Raw genomic sequence first — 20,470 nt, forward strand, 5'->3', positions numbered from 1 at the left:
CACCTGCCATCCTAAACGTTACTTTTTGCTTTATAGCAACATAGTTATCAAACATATTTTTTATTTTTTTGATTTTTGCTATTGAATAAAAATAAAATGCACCCTCAGTAAAAATAATGAAGTCAAGACCAAGCACAATTCTAATTCAATCGAGCCCGAAAGAACACTTTCAATTCTATGGTCTAAAATAGATTATATAAAACATACAGAATAAAAACTGAAGGTCAAATTTTTATCTGTGCATGTAAATAAGCGGTAGAGCATAGACTTGAGCTGTCGGTGCAACAGCATCACCCGCCCTTCCCTATGAGCCAGAACCAATCGGGACCAACTACTGAGAATATGCCTGCTAGGACACGGCACAAGCAAGTTTCCTAAATGCATGATGCTCAGGCCCCAACACAACCAAAACACTCATATCACAGGATTAAAAAATTGCCTACAATAATATTTGATTACTACTAATAGATATAATATTGAGGTCAAGTTCACTAGCATTGTATCCTTTGGCGCTGCAGTGAGAACACAGACAGGAAGGCCTAGTCCAAAGAATGATGTTAACATGATCATCCATTCTAGTTCTCCATACTTCACTGTGAAGCCGGGATGAGCAAGATACGTGAAAGAATTGCAACCATCAGGCCTTTCCTTGATGTCAATTTAACCCATGTCAAAAGAGGCACATATCTCCCTATGAGGTCCCACACATTATACATCGCAATCAAGAGAAGTGCATACCTGAATCAGGGCCGGTCCTGACATTTTTTAGACCTAGGGCTAAATGAAAAAATGAGACCTTCTCTATTAAAAATTAACATACTTTAAATATTAATTATTATTAAAAAATTAATCTACGTACAATAATTTTTTATAAATATATTCGTTAAGCAGTGTATAAAACCCATCATTAATCTATTTAATTATTTTTCTTATTATAATATTGTAGAAAGTCATCTTTGTACCTTATTGGAATGTCAATACAAAGTCTAGACCTGGGGCCTGGGGCGGTCGCCCAATTTGACCTGCCCCAGAGCCGGCCCTGACCTGAATGAAAACCAAAATTGATGATGCACATTGTCAGTTAGTCACAATGAGTAGAATCTTTGATCTCTACTTCTATTTTGATCTACAACTTGAAAGATAGGAAAGGAACAACATTAAAGCAGGGTTTGACATGTTAAAAAAAAGCTATCACTAAATTACTATGCAAACATGGATCACACTATGAAAAAATATAAAGAATCTAAAAACATAATAGAACATAATAGTCCGCCAACAAGAACACTAATCTACCCAGTATGCTCAGAAAAGAATCAAGGAAAAATTGATAAGGTCAAAACATATGTCAGATAAAATATCAATCACATAGTCGATGTTTTCTAATAACAACTGCTTGTTGGTCAAACACTTTGAAAGTTTTCGGTCCTCATCCTGCAACAAAATATACATAAATAAGAAGACCTATCTTTGCTTTTTCAAAAAAATAAAAAAGCACTTCAAATGTTTAAGAACTTGAATTGTTGTAAAACTGACAGCAAGATATCGACTTGACCATGCTACTTTTGAAAGCCAACAGCACGAAGTCAGAGGAAACTGTCACAGATCCTTCTGAAGCTGCTTTTGAACGATGATACTTCACAATCGGCAATTTAGGGAAGATAAACACATAGAGAAGACTATATAGTAGCTAGAAAATACTGAAATTGCAAGGAACATCACCGCAAGGAGAAATTAGAAGTGATGCTTAGAAAAATACTAAAGATTCATATTTACTATGAAAAATACTAGGGATAATAATTTATATGAGAATTAGCAGGTGTGTAAATCCAGTATTCATGATACTGGTTTACCAGGTCTCAGAAAAAGACCAATAGCACAAAGCAGGGCTCATTATCCGAAGGACATTATAAACAGTCATTTGATGCTCTTTATCAAGCCTAGGTAACAGCCATGGTAGTGTGCACATTGAAATCAATCTAAGGCATATTCTTGTATGTTTAAACAACTGCAACTTGTTACTTTAATATCCAATGAGAAGCTGGGAGCTTCAACCATCAAAACTCAAAAAGGAAACTTTAAGCAAGTGCTGCTTTAGAATACATCAACAAGCCATCCCATTCACATACGCATACAGACATTCTGTGTTAATCTGTATACCAATTCAAGCACATGCTGGTGACAAGGGAGATCGGAGATTAAATAGAGGAGAATAGTACAATATATCCAGGTGTCAAAGCTCTCAGTCATCCCAGGTGTACATATCATTTCCTTTAGAAGTCCAAAATACAGTCCCCTGTAAATATTATACTTCAGTGCTGACATCAACCCTAAAGCATATAAAAGTGATATTTTCACATATGGGCTCCCTTGCACAGACCATCTTGGGTGCTCTCAGAACCTACATTTGTAATTAACCTCAAAGCAGAGATCAGTGCCCCTGCCGTAGCCAATCCAGCCAAGAAGGACTGCAGTTCCACATTGATTTAAATAAACAAATAAAAAGAAAAAAAAAGCTCACACAGATGACTATACCGTCCGATGAAAAATTAAAAAAGTCTTGAGTAGGATGTCATTTTCCAACATCCAACTTGAATAAATTCTGGGCACATCTAGGACAAATCACCAATCATCCCCCCTTTAACATGAGCATCAGCAACTCCAAATGCTCCAGCAATGACACATATGTTACACCCACAAGTCAGGGAATCAATCAAGCTCAATTAAATAGAGACTATCAGGCTGCAAATGAGGAAATCAATTCAATCAATTAAGGGCAGCAGATATTCATGGCGTATACCCGCAGAGAGAAAGTGGACTCAACCACGTAAGGAAGAACAATATCATGGGATCGCAATCACCTATAATAAGGGATCACAATCTGCAAATGAGGAAATCAATTCAGTCAATCAAGGGCAGCAGATATTCAGGGTGTATACCTGCAGAAAGAAAGTGGACTCAACCAAATAAGGAAGAACAATATCATGGGATCGCAATCACCTGTATTAAGGGATCACAATCATCTATAATTCCGACGGCTGGAGACTATAAATAGAACCAGAATGTGAAGGACAGATATCCCAGACTTTACCAAATAACTTTATTCTTTAGGCTTGGTCTGGAGATTTGTCTCCTGGTGCTCTTGTCATTCTGTTTCTTGAAACCATAGCTGTACTGTTTCTTATTGACTTTATAAAAGATCCCGTTCTTCCTCCAACAAATTGGTCCGACACTGCCGGCCAGCTTTCGTTTTTCTTCCTGTTCATGCCACGAACCTGAATGGAGCCCTGGGTTGAATCGTTGGAGAGAACGGTTACAACACTCGAGGCAAAATTGGAGAATCAACACACTGAAATCTGCAAGACAATGGACAGAAAATTTGATGAGCATTTTTCATGCTTAGAGGCCACCATGGCCAACCTTGCTGCCTCTATTAAAGACAAGGCAATTGTTGCAGATGAACCAGACCCCGTATCTCCCCTCTCGGTCCATACTGCCACTGTACCACCGAAGGTAACTGCCTCTAATTTCTCTTCTAATGCGACTTCTCTGCCTCAGAAAATTGAAATTTCCACCTTCAATGGATCGGACGCAATCGACTGGATTGCAAGGATAGAAAATTTTTTTGAGATGAATCAAACAGAAGAAAATCAGAAAATCACCCTCGCCATGATAAGCATGGAGGGCCACACATTTCACTAGTTTCGTTGGCTCCGACAACGACAACTGCAGCTGACATGGAGAATGTTAACTGCCGAGCTTATCCAACGATATGACGGAAGACATGCGGGTAATCCCTTCGAGCGACTGGCGGCACTTCGACAAACCTCCACAGTCGAGACGTACATCTTCGCATTCATTGAATTGGTAACCCAAGTCCCTAATTTAAATAAGCAATATTGCCTGGATTTCTTTTTGAATGGATTGACAGAGGCTATTCGAGTGAGGCTCCGCACCCACAACCTAGGAGATCTCGATCGGGCTTGGAGGTGGACCGCCACCTAGAGGCAGAATTGCGATTTGCCGACGGAAGCTCCGATAGTCGCTAACCACCAGCAAAGTCTAGTGTTAGCTTTGCGCTAGCCCTGTGTCCGTCGCCCACCTCATCTGCGATCTCGATTTGGTCGTCACCCTCAGCACCGCACGCTACCCAACCTAACAATACCTCAGGGCCATCAACTCGAGCCGCAGATCATGAGCCACCAGCAGCGGACCGAAGCGGCTATGTCTCAGCCCGCTCTGCCTCCTCGGCACCAGGGTACTAGGCGACTCAACAACCAAAAATACACCAAGCTTCGCAACAAGGGCCTCTACTTTCGTTGTCATTAGCCCTACTCACCCCTGCATAAGTGCCCAAACCGAGAGCTCCAGACTTTGATTGCAGCAGCATATGAAGGAGACAGCATCAGCTTGGCCGATTTTGAGGCGCTAGAAGCCAAAGATGGGGAACCGACGGCCACGGCTCCACAACAGACCCAGATAGCAATGTTGGATCTTCGATTGGTTGCGGGTATGACAAGTCCACGTATACTGAAATTATGGGGATTACTTAGAGGGCAGCCGATCGTGATTTTAATTGATAGTGGGGCTTCTTACAATTTTATATCCCAGTCTTTGGTAAAGAAGATGAGTCTGCCTGTGATGGCCATCTCAGGATTTGGGTTCAAATTTCGGAATGGTCACTAAGTGGTTTCTATGGGTGTGTGTCAGCAACTGAAGGTACAAATTGGATCTTATTCTTTAGCCACTGATTGTTATTTATTTGAGCTAGGTGGCATGGATTTGACACTAGGGGTGGCTTGGCTCGCATCCTTGGGCGAAATTAGGACCAATTGGTAGAAAATGACACTCCAATTCAACTACCTGGGCCAGTCCATTACTTTGGAGGGAGATCCAACCTTGTGCAGAACTTCAACTACCTGGGCCAGTCCATTACTTTGGAGGGAGATCCAACCTTGTGCAGAACCCAAGTGGGGTTATGATCCTTCTTCAAGACAACGGATGCCGATCTATGGGCCATTGTGTGGGAGAGCCAAACTATCGTTGCTGCTCCCAACTCAGATGATAGCTTGACAGCCAACCAACAGACCAAGCTTCAGCAACTCCAATAATTTGAGGCAGTTTTCGGTGACCCAGTTGGCTTATCCCCCCATAGGGCCTCAGATCACTGCATTGTGCTCCAGCTAGGCACAGGCCCTGTCTCAGTCCGGCCCTACGGGTACGGTCATACCCAGAAAGATGAAATTAAGCGATTGGTTACTGAATGATGGCTGCAGGAATTATCCATCCCAGCTCTAACCCTTTTTCCAGCCCAATACTATTGGTTCGTAAGAAGGATGGCAGTTGGAGGTTCTGTATAGACTACCGAGAGCTGAACAGGGTAACTGTTCCCGATAAATACCCTATCCTGATGATCCAAGAGATGCTGGATGAATTACAGGGAGCCCAATACTTCTCAAAAATTGACCTCCGATCCGGGTATCATCAGATCAGAGTCCAAGATGGTGATGTGCCCAAAACAGCCTTTCGAATGCATAGTGGTCATTATGAATTTCTGGTTATGCCTTTTGACCTTACCAATGCTCCATCTACTTTTCAAGCCACTATGAATGATATTTTTCGACCCTACCTCCAATGATTTGTGTTTGTATTTTTTGATCATATCCTAATTTACAGTTCCACATGGGACGACCATTTGCGCCATTTGTCTTGCATCTTGCAAATATTATAGGACAACCAGCTCAAGGCGAACAAGAAGAAATGTCGGTTGGGACGCATGGAGGTAGATACCTGGGACACCTGATTTCTGCATTTGGAGTGGCTATGGATCCTGTCAAGGTTTCTGCAGTCTTCGCTGGCCTATCCCACGATCTGTGAGAGCTGTTCGGGGATTCTTGGGACTAACAAGCTATTACCGTCATTTCATCAAAGATTATGGTCGTATTGCCCACCCATTAACGGCCCTCCTCAAGAAAGATGCCAAATCTCAATTTGTATGGACTGACGCAACTCAGTGGGCCTTCCAAGAACTTCAACAGGCCTTGGTGACAGCTCTAGTGTTAGATATGCCGGATTTCTCAAAAGATTCTGTTATTGAATGTGATGCCTTGGAAAGAGGCCTTGGTGCAGTCTTAATGCAGGAAGGACGCCCACTGGCTTATTTTAGCAAAGCATTATGGGATCGATCTCTTGCCAAATCCGCTTATGAAAAGGAGCTTATGGCTTGGTCCTAGTAGTGCAACATTGGCGGCCTTACTTGATGGGCCACATGTTTGTAGTCCACACCAACCAAAGAAGTCTCCGGCATCTTCTCCATCAAAAAATAGCCATACCTGCACAACAAAATTGGGTGGCGAAGTTATTGGGCTATGAATTTTCAGTGGTCTACAAGATCGGGTGCTCCAATCATGCAGTCGACTCTATTTCGCATGGATGCGGATGGGGAACTATCTACCCTTAGTGCTCCCCTGTGGCTTGACTTACCTTCAATAGATGCTGAGATTAGCAAGGACTCAGAACTACATAAGGTAATTGCTGACTTACAACGAGATCCGACCTCTCACCCTCCTTACTACTTGATCCAGAGGCGCTTGTTCTTTCGAGGATATCTGGTGGTACCGCCGAATTCTCCCTGAATTCCTAAACTAATCACCAAGTTTCACCCCACCCTAACTGGGGGTCATTCGGGAGCTTATCGGACCTACCACAGGCTAGTTGCTAGTTTGTACTGGAGGGGTATGATGAAGACTGTTCCACAATTTGTGGCTTCTTGCCTCATTTGTCAATGAGCTAAATATGAAGCATTGCAACCTGCTGGGCTCCTGCATCCCTTGCCAATTCCATACTCTATTTGGGAGGACTTATCCATAGATTTTATCACTCACCTGCCCAAGTCCCAAGGGATTGATTGTATTTTAGTGGTAGTGGACCGGCTCTCCAAGTATGCCCATTTTATGGTCCTGAAGCACCCATATACCGCCTAAACCATAGTTGAGCTTTTCGCCAAAAAGGTCATCCGTCTCCACGGTCTACCCAAGTCCATTGTTAGTGACTACGATCCTATTTTTATGAGTAACTTTTGGCAAAAATTATTCAAGCTGCAAGGAACCACACTTAAGATGAGCTCGGCGTATCATCCAGAAATCGACAGTCAGACGGAAGTCGTGAATCATGGCTTGGAGACTTATTTGAGATGCTTCGCCTCAGAACAACCTTGTTCTTGGACCCGTTGGTTGGCTTGGGTCGAGTATTCCTACAACATGTCATTCCAATCCTCTGTAGACTGCATCCCATTTGAGGCAGTATATGGGCACCCGCCCCCAGGATTACAACATTTCCTCCCGCGCGAATGTCGAGTGGAATCTGTCGCTATGGCTCTCCTAGATCGAAATGAAATTCTCCGGCAACTGAAATACAACCTCCAACGAGCACAGAACCGCATGCGACGCAGCACCAATTTACACTGTCGAGATGTCACCTTTTCTATTGAGGATCACGTATTCTTAAAGCTTCGACCTCACCGCCAACATTCAGTGGCCACCAAAGTACATCCAAAGCTTTCAACCAAATATTATGGGCCTTTTGAGGTTTTGAAGAAGATTCGATCAGTGGCTAACAAGCTCCGACTACCTGAGGATAGTCGGGTACATCCCGTCTTTCACGTCTCTCAACTTAAGCGGGTCATTGGCGACCATTCAATAGAGCCCTCCCTACCCGCAGCCATGGCAGTAACAAAAGAGTCCATGTTCGAGCCCGACTCCATCCTTGTTGATCGCACCATTCGGCGTGGCCCCATTTCCATTCCACAAGTTTTGGTGGCATGGAAAGGTTGATCCTTGGACAAATCGACTTGGATCGACAGAGATGATTTCTATTTCCAGTTTCCAAACTTCCACCTCGAGGACAAGACGAGTTTTCATCTAGCGGGCATAATTGTTCCACCCACAAGTCAGGGAATCAATCAAGCTCAATCAAATAGAGGCTATCAAGATGCAAATAAGGAAATCAATTTAGTCAATCAAGGGTGGCAGATATTCAGGGTGTATATCTGCAGAAAGAAAATGGACTCAACCAAATAAGGAAGAACAATATCATGGGATCGTAATCATCTATATTAAGGAATCACAATTTGCAAATGAGAGAATCAATTTAGTCAATCAAGGGCAGCAGATATTCAGGGTGTATACCTACAGAAGGAAAGTGGACTCAACCAAATAAGGAAGAATAATATCATGGGATCGCAATCACCTAGATTAAGGGATCACAATCATCTATAATTTTGACGACTGGAGACTATAAATAGAACCAAAATGTGAAGGACAGATATTCCAGACTTTACCAAATAGCTTTGTTCGGCCTTTAGGCTTGGTCTGGAGATTTGTTTGATGTTCTTGTCATTCTGTTTTTTAAAACCATAGTTGTACTATTTCTTATTGACTCTATAAAAGATGCTGTTCTTCCTCCAACACAAATATACCATAAAGATTCCAATCGCACCTTTTTCAGATGTTGCCACATCTAAATATGATGGAAAAATGCTATGTAATTAATAGGTCTCAATTTAAGAAATCCTTAATAGTTAAAACAATGAAAACTTTAGGAAACTAAATACATTTACAAGTAAGGTACTTACCACAATTACTAATAGAGAACTTAAAAAGAACAGAGTATATCCAGTTAGGTTGTGGTTTCTAGTGTTGAGTTTTGCTTGATGATATGCTAGTATGGCAAGTTTCCAAGGGCAAAAGGTTGATAAAGAAGTGTAAGTACCCTTGTCAGGCAGTACCTCTGCAATAGGAAAAAAACTCTGGAAAACATTCAAGAATTAATCTAATATTTGTTGATCATGAATTTTGTGTCAATACATTTCACCAGTAGATTCTGTTATGTTGCTGAAAATTGCATATTTCAGTTTAAGAACCCAAAAAATCATTTTTTTAAAGAAGTATAAATTCCATCCAGAAATGAAAAATTTTATTTGCACATTGTAAATGTTTTCATGGTACCAAACAAAGAATATCTACTATAATGTACAAGTCTTCCAAAGATCAGATGACTGAATCCCCTGACAAATCTGTTAGTTTTAGAATAAAGCACATTTATAGTTTCAAAAAGCTTTAGACTTCCAGATGCCATTAAATTTCACTTAACAATTTAATCACTGTGGATTTTCATTAGCATGCATATCAAGACAAAATTTTCAAACAGTGTTTTTTATGTTAACATGGATCTGTGACCTAAGTTTGGTCCAAGGAGAAGATATTGTAATTTATTTAACAGGAACATGTTATAAGTAAAGACAAGTTTGTCCCGATGGTCTACATTCATAATCATACTGTAGAAAAATTCGGCTGAAAACTAATCATTTGCAGAGGCCAACAACCTTTCACTTTGGTCATGAGCAGAAATCTGATGGTCCTCCCTCTTCAGGTTTTAGTAGAAATAAAACGATAATGTAGTGTTCTTCTTTTTTTTTCCTCTCCTTTGCATAGGGTTCAAAAGGCCCACCAATTCCATTTATGCAAATGAAATGATATTGTCAGTGGAAGGCTGCAGAATCAAAATGATTTCGAAAGAACAGGAAAAAAAAAAAATCATATGCAAATGATCAAAACAACAATAGGCAAGGAGGCAGATCTGTCCCAGAAAGGATGTTTTGCAAGAAAATAGCAAAGCAGAAACGGGACAGGAAACAGAACATAAGGCATGCAACTGAGATTTATTATAGAGCCAAAATGTACCCAAAATAATACAACTGAATGAATCAGATTGATAGTAGAACATAGCAATCTTCGATTGTTAACAGGCTATTAAATGACAAGAGGCATCATGATTATGTAAATAGGTCTGGTTATTTCTTCAGCAAAACCATTAATTTATTTAAATTTAGAACTTCAACAATATTTTAGCAGAAACCACAAAGCTAGATTAGCAACCTCATCAGTGACCACAAGTTTCAGTCTGATAACTCATGTCTGATCCCCTTCAACCACTCTTATCAATGCAAATGAAAGAAAATGATCATATTAGCATAATATATTTCAATTTACTTTCTCCAGTTCAAAAAGCTTCAGACAACATGCTCATAATAATGACAATGAAAACCTACATGCTGCTGTTGACAAACTAGTGGAAACTTTATTATGCCAATAAAAGTAGTAATAATGCAAAGTTGAAATTAGAGGTTCAAGGACATTAAAAATAAAAGCGTAAAACACACACACATGCTGCTGTTGACAAAATAGTGGAAACTTTGTTATGCCAATAAAATTAGTAATAATGCAAAGTTGAGAATTAGAGGTTCAAGCATGCATGTGTTGACAAAATAGTGGAAACTTTATTATGCCAATAAAATTAGTAATAATACAAAGTTGAGAACTAGAGGTTCTAGTACCTTAAAAACAAGTGTAAAACAAACACACGCATGCACGCACACGCACAGGCACACATGCATGCATGCACAAACACACACATGCACATGCACACCTACACCCGCACATGCACACCTACACCCACACATGCACACATACGTGCACACACCCGCACGCATGCGCACCCACACATGCACACATGCACAAATAGCATAGCAACCAATCAACTACTTGAATAGCAATAAGAAAGACTTCATGGTACCAAAATTTCGTGGTTCCAATCTTAAATACTTTTAACAATACACAAAGTATTCTTCACATAATCTTATGCGGCAGTGCTACTTCATTAGTATATTAATTAATTAATCAATTGTTCTCTCTCTCTCTCTCTTCTACCTTGACTGCTATTAGCATGATCCTAAAGCAACAGGCAAATCAGAATTTGAAATTGACATAGTGACAAAAATCCTGCAGCCCATAACATTAAATTAAATAAATTATATGTAGACGTTCCAAAGACCTTATTAAAAAAAGAATGAATTGAAGGCCAACATGAACTTAAGAATAAGAGCAGATCATCGATAAAAAAGAAGAAAGAAAGAAAGGAAAAGTTTTCATCAATGTGTCCCAACTGACAAGATGGAAGATTATCTTTCTCTAACATTAGCATGACTTCACTGGAAAACTTCTTCACAGTTCACATCTAAGCTCCTAAAGAGCTCGGATCATAATATCAAAATACCATATCTAATTCATTTATCAAAATTTCCATCAAATTAACGTAGTTGCACAGAAAATGAAAGATAAAGACCAGAGATGAGAGATGTTGTATCATTTCAGAAAACATTAAACTTACAACAAGCACAAAGCAGTGTCCCAAAGAAAAAATCGAATTGCGTGCACCAGGTGCAAGTGAACCAGGGCAGATCCCGGAGCATATGCACGGTGGATTAGCGTGCAACCGGGAATTGGTGAAATAGAGGAAAAAAAGACGGAAGCGATGCCCCACAAAGTTAATTGATAGGCCGGAGAAAGGGCTTATCATATTTTAAAGAAAGCAGGGCAAGAACCAAGAACGCATCCCGACCCCTTTTAAAGCAGGGCAAGAACCAAAGAACGCATCCCGACCCCTTTCTTTAGTAGAATCAAGAAAACACCTACAATTATCATCGACACCGAAAAGAAAAGAATATATTAATGGAACAGATAAAAAAGACAAGATCCGAAAGTGTGGAGTTAATTGCATCCAAAGAGAGGAGACAGAAAAGTTACTTACAGAGAAAATACAATGGGGGACAACTCCAAAATCGAAAACAGACAAGATCCGAAATTCTGGGGTTCATTGCATCCAAACCCTTGAGAGAGAGCCGGAAAGGTATGAGATATCGAGCTCCGTTGCGACGCCAGCCTCGTCTCCGCCGCCGCCTCCCCGCCGCAGCGTCGCAATTTCATGAGAGAACTTAAAGAAAGAGGAATCATCTAAACCTATGTCGGGAGAGCAAAGAAATCTCAGAGGACGCCGTCATGAGTCATGAATCTAGAGAAGGAGGGGAAGCGGGGAGGAGAAGAAGGGAAAGGCGCGGTGGCGGCGGCGACCGGCGCGGCAGCCCCGTGGGAAGAGTGCCCCGTGTATTGCTCACTCGAATAAGTAATTGGATAAGAGTCTTTATAGGGCGACCTTATCTGCAGATTATAACGGGTTTATAAAATCGGCAATTTGTTGAAACATAACTGATGAGATTATGTAAAGTCGGCGACCTTCTACTTTACATGGGCCTGCAAGCTTATCGAGGTCACGCTGCGTCAAAATCCTAAACCCTGAGCCCATGTTTGTTGTATAAACCACTAGGCGTTAGTTAGCTAAACGTTGTTCTTTATGAGAGAGACAAGCGGGGCTGAATGATTTCCATCCTCAAGATCTATGTAATTATACGTTTCATTTACTACTACGTAAAAGTTTGTATCATTATATGTCATGTACAAATATTTTTGTTCCTTTATTACTTAATATCCAGGTCCATCATTTTTGTTGCTGCTGAGAAATTCAGTGTCTTATGGAAACTAAACTGAGAAAGGAAATTAACCTGAGTAGACTTCTGCCTTATTCATTGAGTATTATGCTTTATTTTTCCTGGGTAATCCATAGAGCTTAGCAGTTTGAACCTTCACAGTTGTCAGCTATCTGGCTTCTTTAGCTGAACTTCCGCTAGACGGGAACCGCCGGATTTGCTGTTTGAAATTTCAAGGCCCAACAACCACTTTCGGGGGAAGGTTATTGTGACTAATAAGTTAAATTGAATTCCCTAACCTGTCAACATTCCTCAGGAGCTTGTGTTCAGCTGTCGGCGATGGAGATCATTAGCGAGAATGAGAAAGGGTCTGCATTGCGAGTTCCACGTCCACTCAGTGAAAAGAGAGATCGTCCTCCTGAGCACCACCAAATCAGCATGGGCTTCGAACTGAGAGACTCGTCGATTCCTTTGCTTCCAAATGCACCAACACCCCACTGCTATTAATGAATCCACTACCATAAGCTCATTCCTGTTCCTCTGGCTCTTTCTCCATTCATGCCAAAGATTACAGAGTCTTGAAGGAATGGGTTGCTTGTTCAGCCCCTGGAGTAGATAAGACCATATTTTTTTTGAGAATTCACAACCCAACATTAAATGGTCAATGTCTTCTACATGCATTGAGCACAAGGGACATTGACTGGGACCTTGTATCCCTTTTTTTGGAAGTAAATCAGTCGTAAGCACTTTCTGATGATAACATAGCCAGTTAAAGATCGTTACTTTTTCCGAAATCGGACTCTTCCATATGATTTTGCTGACGAATGAGGTTATGCCCCCATTAATGATGAAGTGATAACCTCGTTTAACAGTGTAAACCTAAGAAGAATGCCATTTCCGTTGCCTGTAGTCCTGCTCAGATTGTATGTTCAAATTATTGATGAGATGTCTCAACTCCAAGAGTTCATTTGCTGCCATATTACTGAGAGGATGTCTGAATTGAAGCTTCCATTGCTCAATTTCCAGGTGCTGGGCAATAGAACCCATCGTTGTGTTACTGAACAAATATAGGTTGGGTAGTTGCTTAGAAAGATTGACGTTTAATGCCCAGGCGTCATGCCAGAAGGAAGTCAGACGACCGTTGTGCACCTGGGGAGCAGAGAAGGATTGAAACAAATGAAAGAGCTTACAAACATTTTTCCAAAAATATGAAGCTTTTTTAACATGAGAAGAAGTAGGATCTGTAGGTGCTCTCTTACCATAATATATATTCTAAATCAGAGAACGCCAGGGCCGTTCTTCACCATTGAAGAATTTGAAACACCATTTTCAAAGAAGGGCTTTGTTGGATAGATTAATGAGTCCCAATCCTCCGAACACTTTGGCCTAAATACCCCCGCCCAATTGACCAGATATTTAATGCTGCCTTTGCCACTACTACTATTCCAAAGGAAAGCACAACATGAACGATCATTCTTTTTTATGATGGCCTCTGGCAGCTGTAATGCAGACATCCAATAAATCGGTAATGCCCTGCTAACAGAGTTCCACAACACCAAACGACCAGCTATCGAGAGTACTCCTTTCTTCCATCCCGCCAATTTTTTCTCAACTTTATCCGTTAGAAACCTCCACTCAGAGACCCTTAAAGCTTTGTGATGTAACGAAAGACCTAGATAGGTTATGGGAAGCGATCCCATTTAACATCCCAGAATCTTCGCCGCATTGTTAATTCCTACCTCCGACATGTTTAATCCAATGACTCGAGTTTTGGAGAAGTTAACTTTCAATCCCGATAGTAGTTCAAAGAGGTAGAGTAGAAGCTTGAGGTTTTGAATGTAATTTATGTCGGGACTACAGAAGATCAACGTGTCATCCGCGAATAGGACACACCTCATATCAAATATGCAGTGTGTTGAACCTACACCTTTAAACATATTTGCTGAAGCAGCCATGCTCAGCATTCTATCTAGGACGTCCGCTACCAGAATGAAAAGCAACGGGTGATGGTAGATTTTCTTGTCGAATGCCTTTCCCGTTAGGAAACCATTTCCCCACCCAATCATTTATGATGAGAGCTGAGCTTGAGTTATGCAGTATGGATGCAATCCAAGAGACCCATCTTGTACCGAAGCCACGATATTTCATCACGTTTAGTAAGAAATCCCAAGATATGCTATCAAATTCTTTTTCAAAACCCGCCTTATAGAGAACCGTTTTTTATTTGGTTCGCTTAGAGTGTGCTATAATCTCTATTGCCGTTACATAGCTTTCAAGTATATGTGCCTCCCTAGAATGAATGCAATCTGAGAAGATGAGACCATGTCCCCAATAATATTGCTCAGCCTTTTGGCAAGAATTTTAGAAAAAATTTTGATGACTGCATGCTCCAAACAAATTGGCCTGAAATCTGTAACAATAGCAAGCCCCGATGTTTTTGGTAACAGTACCATATACGAAGAATTAATCTTGAGACGTCTGTGTTTTGGTGCTGAATAGCATTTATGGCTCCTATCAAATCCTCATGCAATATATCCCAATGTGACTGAAACAAAGAAATAGGAAAACCGTCGGGTCCTAGTGATTTGTTCTTAGCCATGCTGAATACGGATCTCTAATCTCGTCTGCATCGATGTCCCGATCCAAGTAAGACAAATCCATGTTCCTTTGGGGGTCTAGAGATCCCCAATCCGCCTCTAAACAGGTTTCAGTGATACGTCCAGACATAGAAGCATAGTGCTTATAGAAAGATAAATGAATATATTCTTCTGAACTAATAAGATTCCCTTTATACATGATTTCTAGTATCTAATTCTTGTGACGTCGATTTGATGCACTTATATGAAAAAACTTAGTATTTCTACCACCGTCGCTGATCCATTGCTTTCTTGAGTGTTGCTGCCAGTATGTTTCTTCCACTTATAACACATTCCTCAGCTGTTTCTTGAGTGAGTTACGCTCATGGGACTCCAATGTAGACTGTAACGACCCAGAAAAAAAAAAAAAAAAAAAAAAAAAAAAAAAAAAAAAAAAAAAAAAAAAAAAAAAAAAAAACAGAGGAATCGGGAGGAAGAAGACTCCCGTTGAGAGTCTTCTTCCCACCGTGAAAAGGAGTGGGGAATCCGAGTAAAAACCGGATTCCTCCTCTATAAAATCCCCTTTCCCCTTCCTTTAGGTTTTTATCACGGGATTTTGAGAGATTGAGGGATTTTTTTCAAAAGGATCCGCGGGTTCTTAGATGGAAAAGAAAAAGATTGCCGGAGTTCTTCTCGGCTGCCGGAGCTCGAGGTAAGCCCCTCCCCTTCTTCCTCTCCCTCTTCCCTTTCTCCCCTGGCCCAAAGCCTCGCCGTCGGCCACCGTCTTCGCCGGAAAATCCATGAACAAGAAATCCCCTGTTTTTCCGATCTCTTTTTGATTTTTTTTGCCGGCCGAACCTTGCCGCCGGCCGTCCATTGCTCACCGCCGCCTCCACCTGTTGCCGGATCTCCGGCCAAGCCGCCGGAGCCCGAGCCATCGAGGGGGGGACCTCACGGTCCTCCCCTGTTTCAGCCAAGGGAGGCCGCGGGAAGAAAAGAAGAAAGGAAGAAGAAGAAGAAAAGAAAAAGAAAAGAAAAAGGAAAAAGAAAAAGAAAAGAAAAAGGAAAAAGAAAAAGAAAAGAAAAAAAAAAAGGAAAAAGAGAAAGAGAAAAAAATAAAAATAAAAATAAAATAAAATAAAATAAAAAAGAAGAAGAAGGAGAGAATTTTCCTCTCTCTCCTTTCTCTCTTCTTTCTCTCTCTTTTCTCTCTCCTCTCTCTACCTTCTCTCTCTATATTTTCTCTCTCTAGATTCTCTCTCTAGACTTTTCTCTCTCTTTACGGATTTTGTCTCTCTAGGATCTTTTTTTTCTCTCTGATTGCATCATGAATCCTAGAATAAACTTGAAGATGAAAATAAGATGATCTGAGGTTGCTCCGAAATTCGTGCAGTAGATCTGATCCCAGTTCGATCCTATTCAAAATTTGTAACACTTGATTCATATTGAGTTACCCTGATAGGACCTCTGATGATCTCGATCATGAGTGCCTCATCGGAAGGATACGAAAGTTTCTCTCTCCACTTTCTCTCTCTACTTTCTCTCTCTAGAATTTTCTCTCTCTACTTTCTCTCTCTAGAATTTTCTCTCTCTTCATGGATTTTCTCTCTCTAGAAGTCTTATGGATCAGTGGAGGATCCAGATACTTAGGTAAATCCTAATTTTGGTTAATCCTAAGAGAGATCCTAGATTTGTGTTATCAGATCGATTATCGGTAATTTTCTCCATATATGTGATTTTTATATTGATCAGGGTTATGAAGAGATGATTGTCTGCATATGATATCGAGTGGAATATCTTGTTAGAGAAATTCATAAATCAAAGAAGAACATTGATTTCTGTGTTTGGATCAGTCACCGGTAAAGGTAAGAATCCCTGTACATGATCACTATTATATATGCTATTTTACTATTGGTCTTGCATTATTGGTTTTGCGTTATCGGATTTGAGATCGATGAATTTATTATACCTGAGATACTGTTATTTGATTTTGAGCATGAGTATGTTATGTCAATATATATGTATCAGAGATTGATGGCATGATTATATGGATATGACATATCTGAATTGATCATAATGCAAGACAGAATTGATTGATGAAATCAACACATAATGATTAAATGAAAAGAAAGAGATATATGGTATGGACTAGCCTTGTCATGTGGAACAGCCGGCCAGGAGCTTATGCCTGGGACAGCCCGCCAGGAGCTTATGCCTGGGACAGCCCCCACTGGCTTACAGGTGGATCAGCCGGCCAGGAGCTCATGCCTGGGACAGCCCGCCAGGAGCTTATGCCTGGGACAGCCTCTCACGGGCTTTGGTACGTGGGACAGCCGGCCAGGAGCTCATCCTGGGACAGTCTTGAAAGACTTTTTAAAGTGGATTCGATCCGGATGATGACTGAGGTATAGACTTGGATAGTCCAGAGCCAGAAAGAAAATGTTAAAATCATATGATTATGAAAGGAGAAATGAAAGATAAGATATGAAACAATTGTTGAACAAAAGTGTTTCACCGGTTAACATATGATGATGCATCTATTTTGACAAGACAGAAAATTTATGAATGTTTGCATTATTCTGGACATTGAACATGAGATTTTATATTTTATTGCTTATCCTTATTTTCAGACTATATTACTATATCAGTGTGATATGGGAATTCTTACTGGGCTGTAAAGCTCACACCCCTTCATCTTTCTTTTTCTTCTCAGAGTTGCAGGATGACTTAGATTGGCTATGGTTTGGATTTACGGGTGAGCAGAAGGATAAATAGAGTGTCATAGTATCTGATCAGAGAATTGAAGGAATGTTAATTGTTATTATGCAAGTTTTATGAATTACTGTTGAAATTAAATATTATGGTTGATAAGATTGTAATGATTTATTTTGGCCTTGCATATTCTTTAGGGCTTGCTCTAAGGAGTGTGCGGCCATCACGTATCCGACCCGGGTGTTGGGTTCGGGGCGTGACAGAATGGTATCAGAGCATAGGTTATGATCATTAGGGATTATGATATAAGTGATTAGAATATTATAGAGTGATATCAGAGCTTAAATTATGATCATTGGAGATTACAATATAAATGATTTGGATGTGATAGAATAATATCAAAGCTTAGGTTTAAGATCACTAGAGATTATGAAGAGATATTAAAACTTTATGTAAGATCAGTAGGATGTGACAGAGTGGCATCTGAGCTTAGAGCTTAGGTTACGTTCATTTGGAGACAATGATATAAGTGATTAGGATATGACAGAATAGTACTAGAGCCAAGTTTAAGGTCACTAGGGATTGTCATATAAGTGATATCAAAACTTTGGGATTATAATCACTAAAGTATGATTGATAATATCAGAGTTTAAGATTTTGATCATTAAAGGTATGATAAAATGATATTAGAGTTTAGGTTATGATCACTAGAAAATATGATTTAAGTGGTATTTGAGTTTAAGGTTATAATTATTCAGAATTGTAATTCTAGTGATATCTGAACTTAGGTTATGATCATAAGGAACATGATAGACATAAAACAAACGATCCGGTAATTAGATTTTGAATCAATAGATATTAAGATAAAATTTATGCATAAGTGGCATATGATATCTATAATAGAATTGACGAGTTATATCTTGGATTTCAATTAGTAGGGTGGCCTGATTATAAGAAGAGTTGACCATGGAAGGAAGCGGGAGGTATTGATATGTTATGTTGAGTATACTCGATGATTTTGGAATGTAAAACTTATATGATTGAAGATCATGATACTTTTCTAATTTCGATGATAATTATCTGATGCATTATGAATTTTAGATTTATCAAAAGAAAGTTAATAAGGGTATGGTTTAAAAAGAAATTTCATCATATGAGAGAGAAATATTTTTGAACACTGAACCTATAAGAGGTCATATATGAAACCCAATCTTAGATGAAAAAAAAAATATATATATATATATATATAAATATACTTAAAATTTTATTATGAGAATATGAGATACACATCTTGATGAAAGTTTTGGTTACTCAAAATATCATATTCTGAATATGATTCTTTGATCTTTCAAGTTGCATTGAATTTCAAGTCAAAAGTTTATTTTTCTAAGTAGATCAAAAGTATTTTGATATTGTTGTTAAAGTAAAGAAGAAAATTTATTTTGTCAGAGTATGATATACAGGTTATGATGAAATCTTTAATAATTCATATTACTATCTTTGGATTAGATTTTTTTTAATTTTTCTTGTGATTGTTGAAGATGGTGAAGTGTATTAATTATTCAAGTCAGAGTTTGAATTTCTGAATTGAAATAAGATATCTTACTAGTGTTAAAGTTTGAATGACTTATACAAGGGACAAGATTTTGTATAGATTTATTGATTGATATTAATAGTTATGATGAAGAGAATTCTATAAGAAATAATCAAGTTGATTCTACTTAAGGATGTTGACTTGAGTTCTTTTAGTTATCAAATTAGAATTAATTCTTTTAAAAAAAAAAAGGAAGATTGATTTAGAAATTATCTAAATGATTGTAAGGTAAATCTAAAGTTAACTCTAATTGATTCTAGATATGTTGGATTCTTGAAAGAGTGATGAAACTTATACAATAATTTCAAATATAGGAAGTAGATCAAGATTTAATTTTTATATGCTATGCCCAAAGGTAGTAAAGAAAAAAAAACTTAAAATTTTGCCCTAAGTCTTATATGAAATTTGAAGGTTAGATCTATCTTGGATTGATCTAACATAAAGGATATCTTTATCTTTGATAGACTTATATAGTTTGATAAATTAAGATCAGAGTGCGCAACAAAAGCATGGTGGGTTAAATTGATTAGAAATATTAATTCTTTGATTCTGAAGATATTATGGAATACATTAGTTGTTAATAAAGAATAATTTTAATCTGATCATAGTCGGATAATTTTTGTTAGTAGGTTGTTTCATTATAGATAATGCCAAAAAAAAATTTAGATATCTCAAGTTTATTAATAGCTTGATAGTTCTGATATTAGTTCAAATTTAGAATGTCCTGACATAGATCTCATATTTTTTTTTTAAATTTAATATTGTTACTCGAACTGATATAGAAGATTGAGATTTTTCTTAAGATGAGAGTCTATATATAAAATTTATTGGAAGGTCAAGAGAAGAAAGAAATCGATAATCGTGAAGATTGTCCAATGTTCGACCTTTCTTTATTTATTTTCTATCAAGGGTAGTCTGAGATAATTATGAATTTCGAGTGAAATGTAATGGTGGTATATTAATACAAGTCCAAAATGTTACAGTTCTTCAAAAAGTTGAGAAATCAATAAGAAGGGATGAGTTTGAGATTTCAAATAATTTTTGTTATAACAAGATCATGAGAAATAAAAGACATTATTGTAAGCTTGAGAATGACATGAAGAATGTATACTTTGAAATAGATATCTCAAACGACATAACCTAATTTCGAGGACGAAATTATTTTAAGGAGGGGAGAATGTAACGACCCAGAAAAAAAAAAGAAAAAAAGAA

General features: G+C 38.9%; 2 long non-coding RNA genes across 2 annotated transcripts; both read right to left on the reverse strand.

Annotated features, from left to right (window-relative positions):
* Nucleotides 1–114: 114 nt before the first annotated feature.
* LOC140855753 (uncharacterized) lies at nucleotides 115–12,072 on the reverse strand. The gene is made up of 2 exons (XR_012138879.1): nucleotides 11,644–12,072; nucleotides 115–738 (listed from the first exon to the last, which is right to left on the reverse strand). It is a non-coding gene; the product is annotated as an uncharacterized lncRNA (long non-coding RNA).
* On the reverse strand, nucleotides 2,800–9,373 carry LOC140855754 (uncharacterized). Its single transcript, XR_012138880.1, has 2 exons — nucleotides 4,917–9,373; nucleotides 2,800–4,860 (listed from the first exon to the last, which is right to left on the reverse strand). It is a non-coding gene; the product is annotated as an uncharacterized lncRNA (long non-coding RNA).
* Nucleotides 12,073–20,470: the final 8,398 nt, after the last annotated feature.

Source organism: Elaeis guineensis, chromosome 2 (genome assembly GCF_000442705.2).
Source record: "Elaeis guineensis isolate ETL-2024a chromosome 2, EG11, whole genome shotgun sequence".
NCBI classification, from domain to species: domain Eukaryota; kingdom Viridiplantae; phylum Streptophyta; class Magnoliopsida; order Arecales; family Arecaceae; genus Elaeis; species Elaeis guineensis.